The 13,334-nt window shown below is 52.9% G+C and overlaps 1 long non-coding RNA gene across 1 annotated transcript; it reads right to left on the bottom strand.

Moving 5' to 3' along the window:
• Window positions 1-2,937: 2,937 nt before the first annotated feature.
• Window positions 2,938-8,482, bottom strand: LOC140405563 (uncharacterized). The gene is made up of 2 exons (XR_011938655.1): window positions 8,358-8,482; window positions 2,938-3,085 (listed from the first exon to the last, which is right to left on the bottom strand). It is a non-coding gene; the product is annotated as an uncharacterized lncRNA (long non-coding RNA).
• Window positions 8,483-13,334: the final 4,852 nt, after the last annotated feature.

Raw genomic sequence — 13,334 nt, 5'->3', positions numbered from 1 at the left:
CAGTGTTGTAATTGGGTATCGGGTGCTCCCTCAGTGTTGTAATTGGGTATCGGGTGCTCCCTCAGTGTTGTAATTGGGTATCGGGTGCTCCCTCAGTGTTGTAATTGGGTATCGGGTGCTCCCTCAGTGTTGTAATTGGGTATCGGGTGCTCCCTCAGTGTTGTAATTGGGTATCGGGTGCTCCCTCAGTGTTGTAATTGGGTATCGGGTGCTCCCTCAGTGTTGTAATTGGGTATCGGGTGCTCCGTCAGTGTTGTAATTGGGTATCGGGTGCTCAGTCAGTGTTGTAATTGGGTATCGGGTGCTCCCTCAGTGTTGTAATTGGGTATCGGGCGCTCCCTCAGTGTTGTAATTGGGTATCGGGTGCTCCCTCAGTGTTGTAATTGGGTATCGGGTGCTCCCTCAGTGTTGTAATTGGGTATTGGGTGCTCCCTCAGTGTTGTAATTGGGTATCGGGTGCTCCCTCAGTGTTGTAATTGGGTATCGGGTGCTCCCTCAGTGTTGTAATTGGGTATTGGGTGCTCAGTCAGTGTTGTAATTGGGTATCGGGTGCTCCCTCAGTGTTGTAATTGGGTATCGGGTGCTCCCTCAGTGTTGTAATTGGGTATCGGGTGCTCCCTCAGTGTTGTAATTGGGTATCGGGTGCTCCCTCAGTGTTGTAATTGGGTATCGGGTGCTCAGTCAGTGTTGTAATTGGGTATCGGGTGCTCAGTCAGTGTTCTAATTGGGTATCGGGTGCTCCCTCAGTGTTGTAATAGGGTATCGGGTGCTCCCTCCGTGTTGTAATTGGGTATCGGGTGCTCCCTCAGTGTTGTAATTGGGTATCGGGTGCTCCCTCAGTGTTGTAATTGGGTATCGGGTGCTCCCTCAGTGTTGTAATTGGGTATCGGGTGCTCCCTCAGTGTTGTAATTGGGTATCGGGTGCTCCCTCAGTGTTGTAATTGGGTATCGGGTGCTCCCTCAGTGTTGTAATTGGGTATCGGGTGCTCCCTCAGTGTTGTAATTGGGTATCGGGTGCTCCCTCAGTGTTGTAATTGGGTATCGGGTGCTCCCTCAGTGTTGTAATTGGGTATCGGGTGCTCCCTCAGTGTTGTAATTGGGTATCGGGTGCTCCCTCAGTGTTGTAATTGGGTATCGGGTGCTCCGTCAGTGTTGTAATTGGGTATCGGGTGCTCAGTCAGTGTTGTAATTGGGTATCGGGTGCTCCCTCAGTGTTGTAATTGGGTATCGGGTGCTCCCTCAGTGTTGTAATTGGGTATCGGGTGCTCCCTCAGTGTTGTAATTGGGAATCGAGTGCTCCGTCAGTGTTGTAATTGGGTATCGGGTGCTCCCTCAGTGTTGTAATTGGGTATCGGGTGCTCCCTCAGTGTTGTAATTGGGTATCGGGTGCTCCCTCAGTGTTGTAATTGGGTATCGGGTGCTCCCTCAGTGTTGTAATTGGGTATCGGGTGCTCCCTCAGTGTTGTAATTGGGTATCGGGTGCTCTGTCAGTGTTGTAATTGGGTATCGGGTGCTCCGTCAGTGTTGTAATTGGGTATCGGGTGCTCCCTCAGTGTTGTAATTGGGTATCGGGTGCTCCCTCAGTGTTGTAATTGGGTATCGGGTGCTCCCTCAGTGTTGTAATTGTAAAACAGAGCGGCTGAAAGGGTCGCAGTCCTCAGCAATGGCAGAGAGCTGGATAGACACGATAGGTACAGGTGCTCCAGGAGGGACAGAGGTGCAGGAAAGGGGAGTTGCCTTTTTCATTAAGGGGAGCGTCACGGCAGCAGTCAAGAGATGAAATAACCGAGGAATCATCCAGCGATGTTTTGTGGGTGGAACCAAGGATGGGATGGTGACCTCATTGGGATTGTACCCAAACAGTCAACAGGAATTAGAAGCTGAAATATGCAGGGAGATTGGGGAAACTTGCAGGGTAGGGGGAGTCTGAGGGGGGGAGGAGGGGGGACAGAGGGGGAGATATTGGGGGGGAGAGGGATACAGAGGGGGTAGAGGGTGGGGGGAAGACAGAGGGGGAAGAGGGTGGGGGGGAAGACAGAGGGGGAGAGGGTAAATACCAGTCCTGGAGTGAGCAGGGAGAGTGAGGGAGGGGAAAGTGTCGGATATCGATCAGGATTTGTTGGAGGCGGAGGAGACCCCGGTGGAGGAACTGAAGGGCAAGTGGGAGGAGTTAGGTGGGGAGTTAGAGGCGGGTCTGTGGGCGGCTGCCCGCAGGGTTAATTCCTCCTCATCATGTGCCAGGCTCAGCCTAGTACAGTTTAAGGTGGTACACCGGGCACACATGAAGGTGGCGAGGATGAGCAAGTTTTTCGGGGTAGACGATAGATGTGCGAGATGTGCGAGAAGCCCAGCAAACCACGTCCACATGTTTTGGGCATGCCCGAAGCTTAGAGGGTTTTGCTCGAGCAATGTCCAAGGTGCTCGACACCCGGGCGGTGCCGAGTCCGGAGGTGGCGATCTTTGGAGTGTCAGAAGATCCCGGAGTACAGGGAGTGAAATAGGCCGACGTTCTGGCCTTTGCCTCCCTGGTAGCCCGGAGACGGATCCTTTTAATGTGGAGGCACTCGGAGCCCCCGAGCGTGGAGACTTGGCTCAGTGACATGGCTGGGTTCCTCAAGCTGGAGAAAATAAAGTTTGCCTTGAGGGGGTCAATGCTGGGGTTCTCTCGGAGGACGCAGCCGTTCGTCGACTTTCTGGGGGCGAATTAAAGTGTCGGCAGAAGCAGCACTCTGAAGGGGGGGGGGGGAAGTGCAATATGGTTAAGGGATGTACAGGAGGGGTTGGGTGGGAAATATCTCCTTTACTATGTTGATGGTTATGTTGTTATTGCTTTTGTTATTGTTATCAATAAAAATATATTTTTTTGAAACAACTAAACTGTTGCAGCGTTGGGCTGTGTTTATAAAATGGGTTTTATAAAACAGATTGGGGGCAGTCCAGGATGTTGCTGTGCCTTTATTATTTCAATAATGCTTTGCTGGAATCAATTTCCAGCTTTCTCTTCCCGAGGAGAGTTGATTTTGAAGCTTGGACGACACAAAGAGAATCCTTCCTCGGCGAGGAATCCTCAGGCAGGAGTTCGAACCTGAGAGAAACAGAATAAATGTCAATGTGTCTTTGTGTGTCATTATTGGGGTTTCATTATTCTGATGGGTACTCAAGTGTTGGGCTCTTTTGTTTTTTTGGAAGCGGGGGGGTGGGGGGGGGGAGGGTGCAGGAGTCTCAGTGTCTCTGGGGGGCGGGGGGGGTGCAGGAGTCTCAGTGTCTCTGGGGGGCGGGGGGGGGTGCACGAGTCTCAGTGTCTCTGGGGGGGCGGGGGTGGGGGGGAGAGGCAGGAGTCAGTGTCTCTGGGGGGAGTGGGAGACCGGTGACATTTTCACACTGAGGGTTGGGTGAGTTATTCCAGTGAACAAGATGTCGTGTGGGAACAGGAGGGAGCGCAGCCTCAGGTGATTAAGGAGGTGGAGTGTGGGAGCAGGAGGGAGCGCAGCCTCAGGTGATTAAGGAGGTGGAGTGTGGGAGCAGGAGGGAGCGCAGCCTCAGGTGATTAAGGAGGTGGAGTGTGGGAGCAGGAGGGAGCGCAGCCTCAGGTGATTAAGGAGGTGGAGTGTGGGAACAGGAGGGAGCGCAGCCTCAGGTGATTAAGGAGGTGGAGTGTGGGAGCAGGAGGGAGCGCAGCCTCAGGTGATTAAGGAGGTGGAGTGTGGGAACAGGAGGGAGCGCAGACTCAGGTGATTAAGGAGGTGGAGTGTGGGAGCAGGAGGGAGCGCAGCCTCAGGTGATTAAGGAGGTGGAGTGTGGGAACAGGAGGGAGCGCAGCCTCAGGTGATTAAGGAGGTGGAGTGTGGGAGCAGGAGGGAGCGCAGCCTCAGGTGGTTAAGGAGGTGGAGTGTGGGAGCAGGAGGGAGCGCAGCCTCAGGTGGTTAAGGAGGTGGAGTGTGGGAACAGGAGGGAGCGCAGCCTCAGGTGATTAAGGAGGTGGAGTGTGGGAACAGGAGGGAGCGCAGCCTCAGGTGATTAAGGAGGTGGAGTGTGGGAACAGGAGGGAGCGCAGCCTCAGGTGATTAAGGAGGTGGAGTGTGGGAACAGGAGGGAGCGCAGCCTCAGGTGATTAAGGAGGTGGAGTGTGGGAGCAGGAGGGAGCGCAGCCTCAGGTGATTAAGGAGGTGGAGTGTGGGAGCAGGAGGGAGCGCAGCCTCAGGTGATTAAAGGAGGTGGAGTGTGGGAACAGGAGGGAGCGCAGCCTCAGGTGATTAAGGAGGTGGAGTGTGGGAACAGGAGGGGAGCGCAGCCTCAGGTGATTAAGGAGGTGGAGTGTGGAGCAGGAGGGAGCGCAGCCTCAGGTGATTAAGGAGGTGGAGTGTGGAGCAGGAGGGAGCGCAGCCTCAGGTGATTAAGGAGGTGGAGTGTGGGAGCAGGAGGGAGCGCAGCCTCAGGTGATTAAGGAGGTGGAGTGTGGGAGCAGGAAGGAGCGCAGCCTCAGGTGATTAAGGAGGTGGAGTGTGGGAGCAGGAGGGAGCGCAGCCTCAGGTGATTAAGGAGGTGGAGTGTGGGAACAGGAGGGAGCGCAGCCTCAGGTGATTAAGGAGGTGGAGTGTGGGAACAGGAGGGAGCGCAGCCTCAGGTGATTAAGGAGGTGGAGTGTGGGAGCAGGAGGGAGCGCAGCCTCAGGTGATTAAGGAGGTGGAGTGTGGGAACAGGAGGGAGCGCAGCCTCAGGTGATTAAGGAGGTGGAGTGTGGGAGCAGGAGGGAGCGCAGCCTCAGGTGATTAAGGAGGTGGGGAGCAGGAGGGAACACCCCCTCAGGAAGGGATTAAGGAGGTGGGGCAGGAGGGAACGTAGCCTCAGGTGATTAAGGGCAGGAGAGAACGAAGCCTCAGGAAGGGATTAAGGAGAAGTGGGGAGCAGGAGGGGTCTGGTGTGTTTAATAAATTAAATAGTGGATTTGCACCTTCATTTCATTTAAACTCTCCCCATGTGGGTCAGGGTTTTGTAAGGGGGCGAACGGAACCCCCCCCCCCCCCCCAGCTCTGTATCTACATTGGCAATAAAATGTGTAAACAACCAACCTGACCCGAGGATTATGTATTTTATCCAGGGGGGATATTTTTGGGGAAGAATGTGTGGGGGGGAGGGGAGTATAATAGGGTTGAAAATATTTGGGGGGGAATATTTGTAAAAAAAAAAAATAACGGGGGGGGCAATTTGAGGGGGGTATAAAATTGGGGGGGGGGAAATAATTTTTGCCGGGGGGCAAATTTGAGGGGGGTAATTTGAGGGGGGGCAAATTTGAGGTGGCATAAAATTGGCGGGGAAATAATTTTGGCTGGGGGGCAATTTGAGGGGGCATAAAATTGGGGGGGAAATAATTTTGGCTGGGGGGCAAATTTGAGGGGGGGGCAATTTGAGGGGGGCAAATTTGAGGGGGGGGGCAATTTGAGGGGCAAATTTGAGGGGGGCAAATTTGAGGGGGGGGCAATTTGAGGGGCAAATTTGAGGGGGGCAAATTTGAGGGGGGCAAATTTGAGGGGGGGCAAATTTGAGGGGGGGCAATTTGTGGGGGGGCAAATTTGAGGGGGGGCAAATTTGAGGGGGGGCAAATTTGAGGGGGGGCAAATTTGAGGGGGGGCAAATTTGAGGGGGGGCAATTTGTGGGGGGGCAAATTTGAGGGGGGGGGCAAAAAATTGGGGGTGAAATAATTTTGGCTGGGGGGCAAATTTGAGGGGGGAATATTTGTAGAAAAAAAATGAGGGGGGGGAAATAATTTTGCCGGGGGGGGGCAAATTTGAGGTTTAAATTTGAGGGGGCTTAAATTTGGGGGGGTATTAATTTTGGCCGGGGGGCAAATTTGAGGGGGGGATAAAATTGGCGCGGGGGGGGGATAAAATTGGCGCGGGGGGGATAAAATTGGCGGGGGGGGGGGGATAAAATTGGCGGGGGGGGAAACAGAACCCAGCAGGAGGGGCAGAATCCAGCAAGGGGGCGGGGGGGGGGCCGAACCCAGCCGGGGGGGGGGGGGGGCAGAGAAAGACAGAGAGAGAGAAAGGACAGAGAGAGAAAGAAAGACAGAGAGAGAGAGAGAAAGAAAGACAGAGAAAGACAGAGAGAGAGAGAAAGAAAGACAGAGAGAGAGAGAGAGAGAAAGAAAGACAGAGAGAGAGAGAGAGAGAAAGACAGAGAGAGAGAGAAAGAAAGACAGAGAGAGAGAGAGAAAGACAGAGAGAGAGAGAGAGAAAGAAAGACAGAGAGAGAGAGAGAGAGAAAGAAAGACAGAGAGAGAGAAAGAAAGACAGAGAGAGAGAGAGAGAAGGAAAGACAGAGAGAGAGAGAAGGAAAGACAGAGAGAGAGAAGGAAAGACAGAGAGAGAGAGAAAGAAAGACAGAGAGAGAGAGAGAGAGAAAGAAAGACAGAGAGAGAGAGAGAGAGAAAGAAAGACAGAGAGAGAGAAAGAAAGACAGAGAGAGAGAGAGAGAAGGAAAGACAGAGAGAGAGAGAAGGAAAGACAGAGAGAGAGAAGGAAAGACAGAGAGAGAGAAAGACAGAGAGAGAGAAAGGCAGAGAGAGAGAAAGACAGAGAGAGAGAAAGACAGAGAGAGAGAAAGACAGAGAGAGAGAGAGACAGAGAGCGAGAAAGGCAGAGAGCGAGAAAGACAGAGAGAGAGAGAAAGGCAGAGAGAGAGAGAAGGAAAGACAGAGAGAGAGAGAGAGAAAGAAAGACAGAGAGAGAGAGAGAAAGAAAGACAGAGAGAGAGAAAGAAAGACAGAGAGAGAGAGAGAGAAGGAAAGACAGAGAGAGAGAGAAGGAAAGACAGAGAGAGAGAAGGAAAGACAGAGAGAGAGAGAAAGAAAGACAGAGAGAGAGAGAGAGAGAAAGAAAGACAGAGAGAGAGAGAGAGAGAAAGAAAGACAGAGAGAGAGAAAGAAAGACAGAGAGAGAGAGAGAGAAGGAAAGACAGAGAGAGAGAGAAGGAAAGACAGAGAGAGAGAAGGAAAGACAGAGAGAGAGAAAGACAGAGAGAGAGAAAGGCAGAGAGAGAGAAAGACAGAGAGAGAGAAAGACAGAGAGAGAGAAAGACAGAGAGAGAGAGAGACAGAGAGCGAGAAAGGCAGAGAGCGAGAAAGACAGAGAGAGAGAGAAAGGCAGAGAGAGAGAGAAGGAAAGACAGAGAGAGAGAGAGAAGGAAAGACAGAGAGAGAGAGAGAAGGAAAGACAGAGAGAGAGAGAGAAGGAAAGACAGAGAGAGAGAGAGAAGGAAAGACAGAGAGAGAGAGAAGGAAAGACAGAGAGAGAGAGAAGGAAAGACAGAGAGAGAGAGAGAAGGAAAGACAGAGAGAGAGAAGGAAAGACAGAGAGAGAGAGAAGGAAAGACAGAGAGAGAGAGAAGGAAAGACAGAGAGAGAGAAGGAAAGACAGAGAGAGAGAAGGAAAGACAGAGAGAGAAGGAAAGACAGAGAGAGAAGGAAAGACAGAGAGAGAAGGAAAGACAGAGAGAGAAGGACAGAGAGAGAGAAAGGCAGAGAGAGAGAGAAAGGCAGAGAGAGAGAGAAAGGCAGAGAGAGAGAAAGGCAGAGAGAGAGAAAGGCAGAGAGAGAGAGAGGCAGAGAGAGAGAGAGGCAGAGAGAGAGAAAGGCAGAGAGAGAGAAAGGCAGAGAGAGAGAAAGAAGGACAGAGAGAAAGAAGGACAGAGAGAAAGAAGGACAGAGAGAGAGAAAGGACAGAGAGAGAGAAAGGACAGAGAAAGAGAAAGAAGGACAGAGAGAGACAGAGAGAAAAAGGAGAGAGAGAGAGAGAAAGACAGAGAGAGAGAAAGGACAGAGAGAGAGAAAGAAGGACAGAGAGAGACAGAGAGAAAAAGGAGAGAGAGAGAGAAAGACAGAGAGAGAAAGACAGAGAGAGAGAAAGAAGGACAGAGAGAGAGAAAGGAGGACAGAGAGAGAGAAAGAAGGACAGAGAGAGAGAAAGAAGGACAGAGAGAGAGAAAGAAGGACAGAGAGAGAGAAAGAAGGACAGAGAGAGAGAAAGGACAGAGAGAGAGAAAGAAGGATAGAGAGAGAGAAAGAAGGACAGAGAGAGAGAAAGGACAGAGAGAGAGAAAGAAGGACAGAGAGAGAGACAGAGACAAAGACACAGAGAGAGAGACAGAGAGAGAGACAGAGACGGTGAGAAAGTCAGCGTGGAGAAAAGCTGGATCGTACATCATAATGCAATTAAAGACAGAGATTGAAACAGGAAAAAGTCAGGGAGAGAGAGAGATTGGGTGGAATGCAGAGAGAGAGAGTGGATTGAAAAGAGACAGAGTCAACACCAGAATGAGGCAGGAATCAAAGAGACAGAAATTGGAGTTTCATACTCACCTTTCCACGTGATCTCCATGGCTTGATTCACCCTCAGCTCAGCCTCGGTGGTGGGGAGAGAGATCTCAGTCAGGAGTGTACTGTGGGGTGTAAAATATCAGAGCTGGGACTCCATGCTCACACACACATTCACACACACAGAGCGAAGACACCTATACTTACCAAGTCCACATGGTGAAGAGAGAGAAAATGGATCCCTACTCTTTAAATACCCCAAATGAGTCACAAAAAGAATCCCCACCTCCCCACTAATGATACCCAACCAGCTCACGGTTACCCTCACCTGAACACACCTCCTCCAGGTCTGGGCCAGACCAAGAGAAAGCTCAGAGATTGGGAGGGTGTGTTGTCAACCCCTGCTCAATGGATTATCCCAGGGCTGTCTCTCTCTCTCTCTTGCCCCTCACCTCAGCACCTCAGCCACAATGCAGATTCCAATGAACACCATCTACAACTGGCCATTGCAGCTTGATCATCTTCGACTACAGAAGGTACAGCCAATCCTGATTTGCTGCTTTATGTTAAGTTTCCACAGACATCCATTTCTTCCAAACACTCTTGCTGCTTTTACAGCGGGAGCTCACGTGTGTCTGTGTGTGTGTGTGTCCGTGTGTGTGTCCCTGTGTGTGTGCATTTAGGCAATCGCTACAGTTTAGAGCTGGAAAACGTTACACATTTCAGAATCTTAGCACTCGATGAGCAACGGGGAGAGATCTGATGCTTAAACAAGTAGCCTCAGAGAGAGACAGGAGGCTCAGCTCTCTGTAAACTGTACCTCACACACACAGCTCCTGTGTCACAGGCAATCCAGGCTCAGCTCTCTGTAAACTGTACCCCACACACACTCAGCTCCTGTGTCACAGGCAATCCAGGCTCAGCTCTCTGTAAACTGTACCCCACACACACTCAGCTCCTGTGTCACAGGCAATCCAGGCTCAACTCTCTGTAAACTGTATCCCGCACTCACACTCAGCTACACAACAACTCCTGTGTCACAGGCAATCCAGGCCCAGCTCTCTGTAAACTGTACCCCACACACACTCAGCTACACAACACCTCCTGTGTCACAGGCAATCCAGGCCCAGCTCTCTGTAAACTACCCCACACGCACACTCAGCTACACAACAGCTCCTGTGTGACTCGCAATCCAGGCGACTCATTTGAAAAGTAAAAATGAAAATCGCTTACTGAAACAAGTAGGCTTCAATGTCCTGTTTGGGGAGGCTGCTACGGGAATTGAACCGTGCTGATGGCCTGCCTTGGTCTGCATTCTAAGCCAGCGATTTAGCCCTGAAATCTGTGAGGCTTTATTCCATGACGATCACATTGCCCCGAAAGTTCGCTCCATGTGAATATAGTGTGTGCGGCACTGCAAGGGACTCCAATACACTGACCCATTGGTTCGGTTAACAACCTTCATTTACCCTACCCAACATTCTCCCATGTGTGCTGTGTGACACACAGACTGACAGCTCTCCGTCCACAGCAACTTGCAGCCACCTCCCGGAGACTTTGGCAGCGAGTGAACGAGTGTCAGCTCCACTCAGCTTCTGGTGTCTTTGGAGTTTGATTTGAAAATGTTATATCCCTCACTTCCCTGCCTCCCAGACTGTGTGCTGACAGCTCGGATATGTGTGGACCCCTGTCACTGTGGCAAAGTCACTCTGCTGGACTCTCCCTGTGGGAGAGTCATCCTCACTCATTTCCATTTAAACATGCTGCTGCGAACATAACTCAGTAGAAACAGAGTCTTCAGCCCTCTGCTCAGGAGCTGGGCTGGTCACACACACCCTCAATATACTCACAGACACCGCAGCAGGAGACAGGACTCTAACCTGCCTTTTATTGGAAGAAGTCTTACAACACCTCTTCATCCACCTGAGGAAGGAGCAGCGCTCCGAAAGCTAGTGAATCAAAACAAACCTGTTGGACTTTAACCTGGTGTTGTTAGACTTCTCACTGAGCCCAGGACAGTCCCAAACCGGCATCTCCACATCAGGGCTGCTTTCTATTATTCATTGTTCCACAGGTTACAGTCCCCTCTGTTTGGGACAGGGACAGCATTTTATAATCCATCCCTACTTGCTGCTGGCACAGAGCATGAGGGACACAAAGAGTGAGGGACACAGAGAGCGAGGGACACAAATGGCAAGGGACACAGAGAGTGTCGGACACAGAGAGTGTGGGACACAGAGAGCGAGGGACACAGAGAGAGCGAAGAACACAGAGAGTGCGAGGGACACAGAGAGTGAGGGGCACAGAGAGCGAGGGACACAGAGAGAGCGAGGGACACAGAGAGAGCGAGGGACACACAGAGAGCGAGGGACACAGAGAGCGCGAGGGACACAGAGAGAGAGTGTGGGACACAGAGAGTGAGGGACACACAGACAGAACCATGGACACAGAGAGCGAGGGACACAGAGAGCGAGGGACACACAGAGAGAGCGAGGGACACAGAGATCGAGGGACACACAGAGAGAGTGTGCGACACAGAGAGAGTGAGAGACACAGAGAGACTGAGGGACACAAGGAGAGCGAGCAACACAGAGAGAGCAAATGACACAGAGAGCGAGGGACACAGAGAGCAAGGGACACAGAGAGTGAGGGACACAGAGAGAGTGAGGGACCCAGAGGGAGCGAGGGACCCAGAGAGAGCGAGGGACGCAGAGAGCGCGAGGGACACAGAGAGTGAGGGACACAGAGAGAGTGAGGGGCACAGAGAGTGAGGGACACAGAGAGCGAGGGACACAGAGAGCGAGGGACACAGAGAGAGCGAGAGACACAGAGAGTGAGGGACACAGAGCGAGTGAGGGACACAGAGAGTGAGGGACACAGAGAGAGTGAGGGGCACAGAGAGTGAGGGACACAGAGAGCGAGGGACACACAGAGAGAGCGAGAGACACAGAGAGTGAGGGACACAGAGAGAGTGAGGGACACAGAGAGCGAGGGACACTTAGAGAGTGAAGGATACAGAGAGTGAGGGACACACTGAGAGAGTGTGGGACACAGAGAGCGAGTGACACAGAGAGCGCGAGGGGCACAGAGAGCGCGAGGGACACAGAGAGCGAGGGACAGAGAGAGAGAGCGAGGGACACAGAGAGCGAGGGTCACAGAGAGCGAGGGACACACAGAGAGCGAGGGACACAGACAGAGCAAGGGACACAGAGAGAGTGAGGGACACAGAGAGTGAGGAACACAGAGAGCGAGGGAAACAGAGAGAGCGAGGGACACAGAGAGCGAGGGACACACAGAGAGAGCGAGGGACACAGAGAGAGCGAGGGACACAGAGAGAGTGAGGGACACAGAGAGTGTGGAACACAGAGAGCGAGGGACACAGAGAGAGCGAGGGACACAGAGAGAGCGAGGGACACAGAGAGAGTGAGGGACACAGAGAGAGTGAGGGACACAGAGAGTGAGGAACACAGAGAGCGAGGGAAACACAGAGAGCGAGGGACACAGAGAGCGAGGGACACACAGAGAGAGTGAGGGACACAGAGAGTGTGGAACACAGAGAGCGAGGGACACAGAGAGAGCGAGGGACACAGAGAGAGCGAGGGACACAGAGAGAGTGAGGGTCACAGAGAGAGTGAGGGACACAGAGCGAGGGACACAGACAGAGCGAGGGACACAGACAGAGCGAGGGACACAGAGAGAGCGAGGGACACACAGAAAGGGATGGACACAGAGAGAGTGAGGGACACAGAGAGAGCGAGTGACACAGAGAGAGCGAGGAAACAGAGAGCGAGGGACACAGCGAGCGAGGGACACACAGAGATAGCGAGGGACACAGAGTGAGGGACACACAGAGAGAGTGTGGGACACAGAGAGAGTGAATGACACAGAGAGAGAGTGTGGGACACAGAGAGTGAGGGACACACAGAGAGAGTGTGGGACACAGAGAGAGTGAGTGACACAGAGAGAGAGTGTGGGACACAGAGAGTGAGGGACACACAGACAGAGCCATGGACACAGAGAGCGAGGGACACACAGAGAGAGCGAGGGACACAGAGATCGAGGGACACACAGAGAGAGTGTGGGACACAGAGAGAGTGAGAGACACAGAGAGACTGAGGGACACAAGGAGAGCGAGCAACACAGAGAGAGCAAATGACACAGAGAGCGAGGGACACAGAGAGCAAGGGACACAGAGAGTGAGGGACACAGAGAGAGTGAGGGACCCAGAGGGAGCGAGGGACCCAGAGAGAGCGAGGGACGCAGAGAGCGCGAGGGACACAGAGAGTGAGGGACACAGAGAGAGTGAGGGGCACAGAGAGTGAGGGACACAGAGAGCGAGGGACACACAGAGAGAGCGAGAGACACAGAGAGTGAGGGACACAGAGAGAGTGAGGGACACAGAGAGCGAGGGTCACAGAGAGCAAAGGACACAGAGAGCGAGGGACACTTAGAGAGTGAAGGATACAGAGAGTGAGGGACACACTGAGAGAGTGTGGGACACAGAGAGCGAGTGACACAGAGAGCGCGAGGGGCACAGAGAGGGAGGGACACAGAGAGAGAGCGAGGGACACAGAGAGCGAGGGTCACAGAGAGCGAGGGACACACAGAGAGAGCGAGGGACACAGACAGAGCAAGGGACACAGAGAGAGTGAGGGACACAGAGAGTGAGGAACACAGAGAGCGAGGGAAACAGAGAGAGCGAGGGACACAGAGAGCGAGGGACACACAGAGAGAGTGAGCGACACAGAGAGTGTGGAACACAGAGAGCGAGGGACACAGAGAGAGCGAGGGACACAGAGAGAGCGAGGGACACAGAGAGAGTGAGGGACACAGAGAGAGTGAGGGACACAGAGCGAGGGACACAGACAGAGCGAGGGACACAGACAGAGCGAGGGACACAGAGAGAGCAAGGGACACACAGAAAAGGAGGGACACAGAGAGAGTGAGGGACACAGAGAGCGCGAGTGACACAGAGAGAGCGAGGACACAGAGAGCGAGGGACACAGAGAGCGAGGGACACAC

The sequence above is a fragment of the Scyliorhinus torazame genome, unplaced genomic scaffold (assembly GCF_047496885.1).
Source record: "Scyliorhinus torazame isolate Kashiwa2021f unplaced genomic scaffold, sScyTor2.1 scaffold_71, whole genome shotgun sequence".
In the NCBI taxonomy this organism is placed as follows: Eukaryota; Metazoa; Chordata; class Chondrichthyes; order Carcharhiniformes; family Scyliorhinidae; genus Scyliorhinus; species Scyliorhinus torazame.
This window is presented reverse-complemented; position numbering and strand designations above follow the sequence as displayed.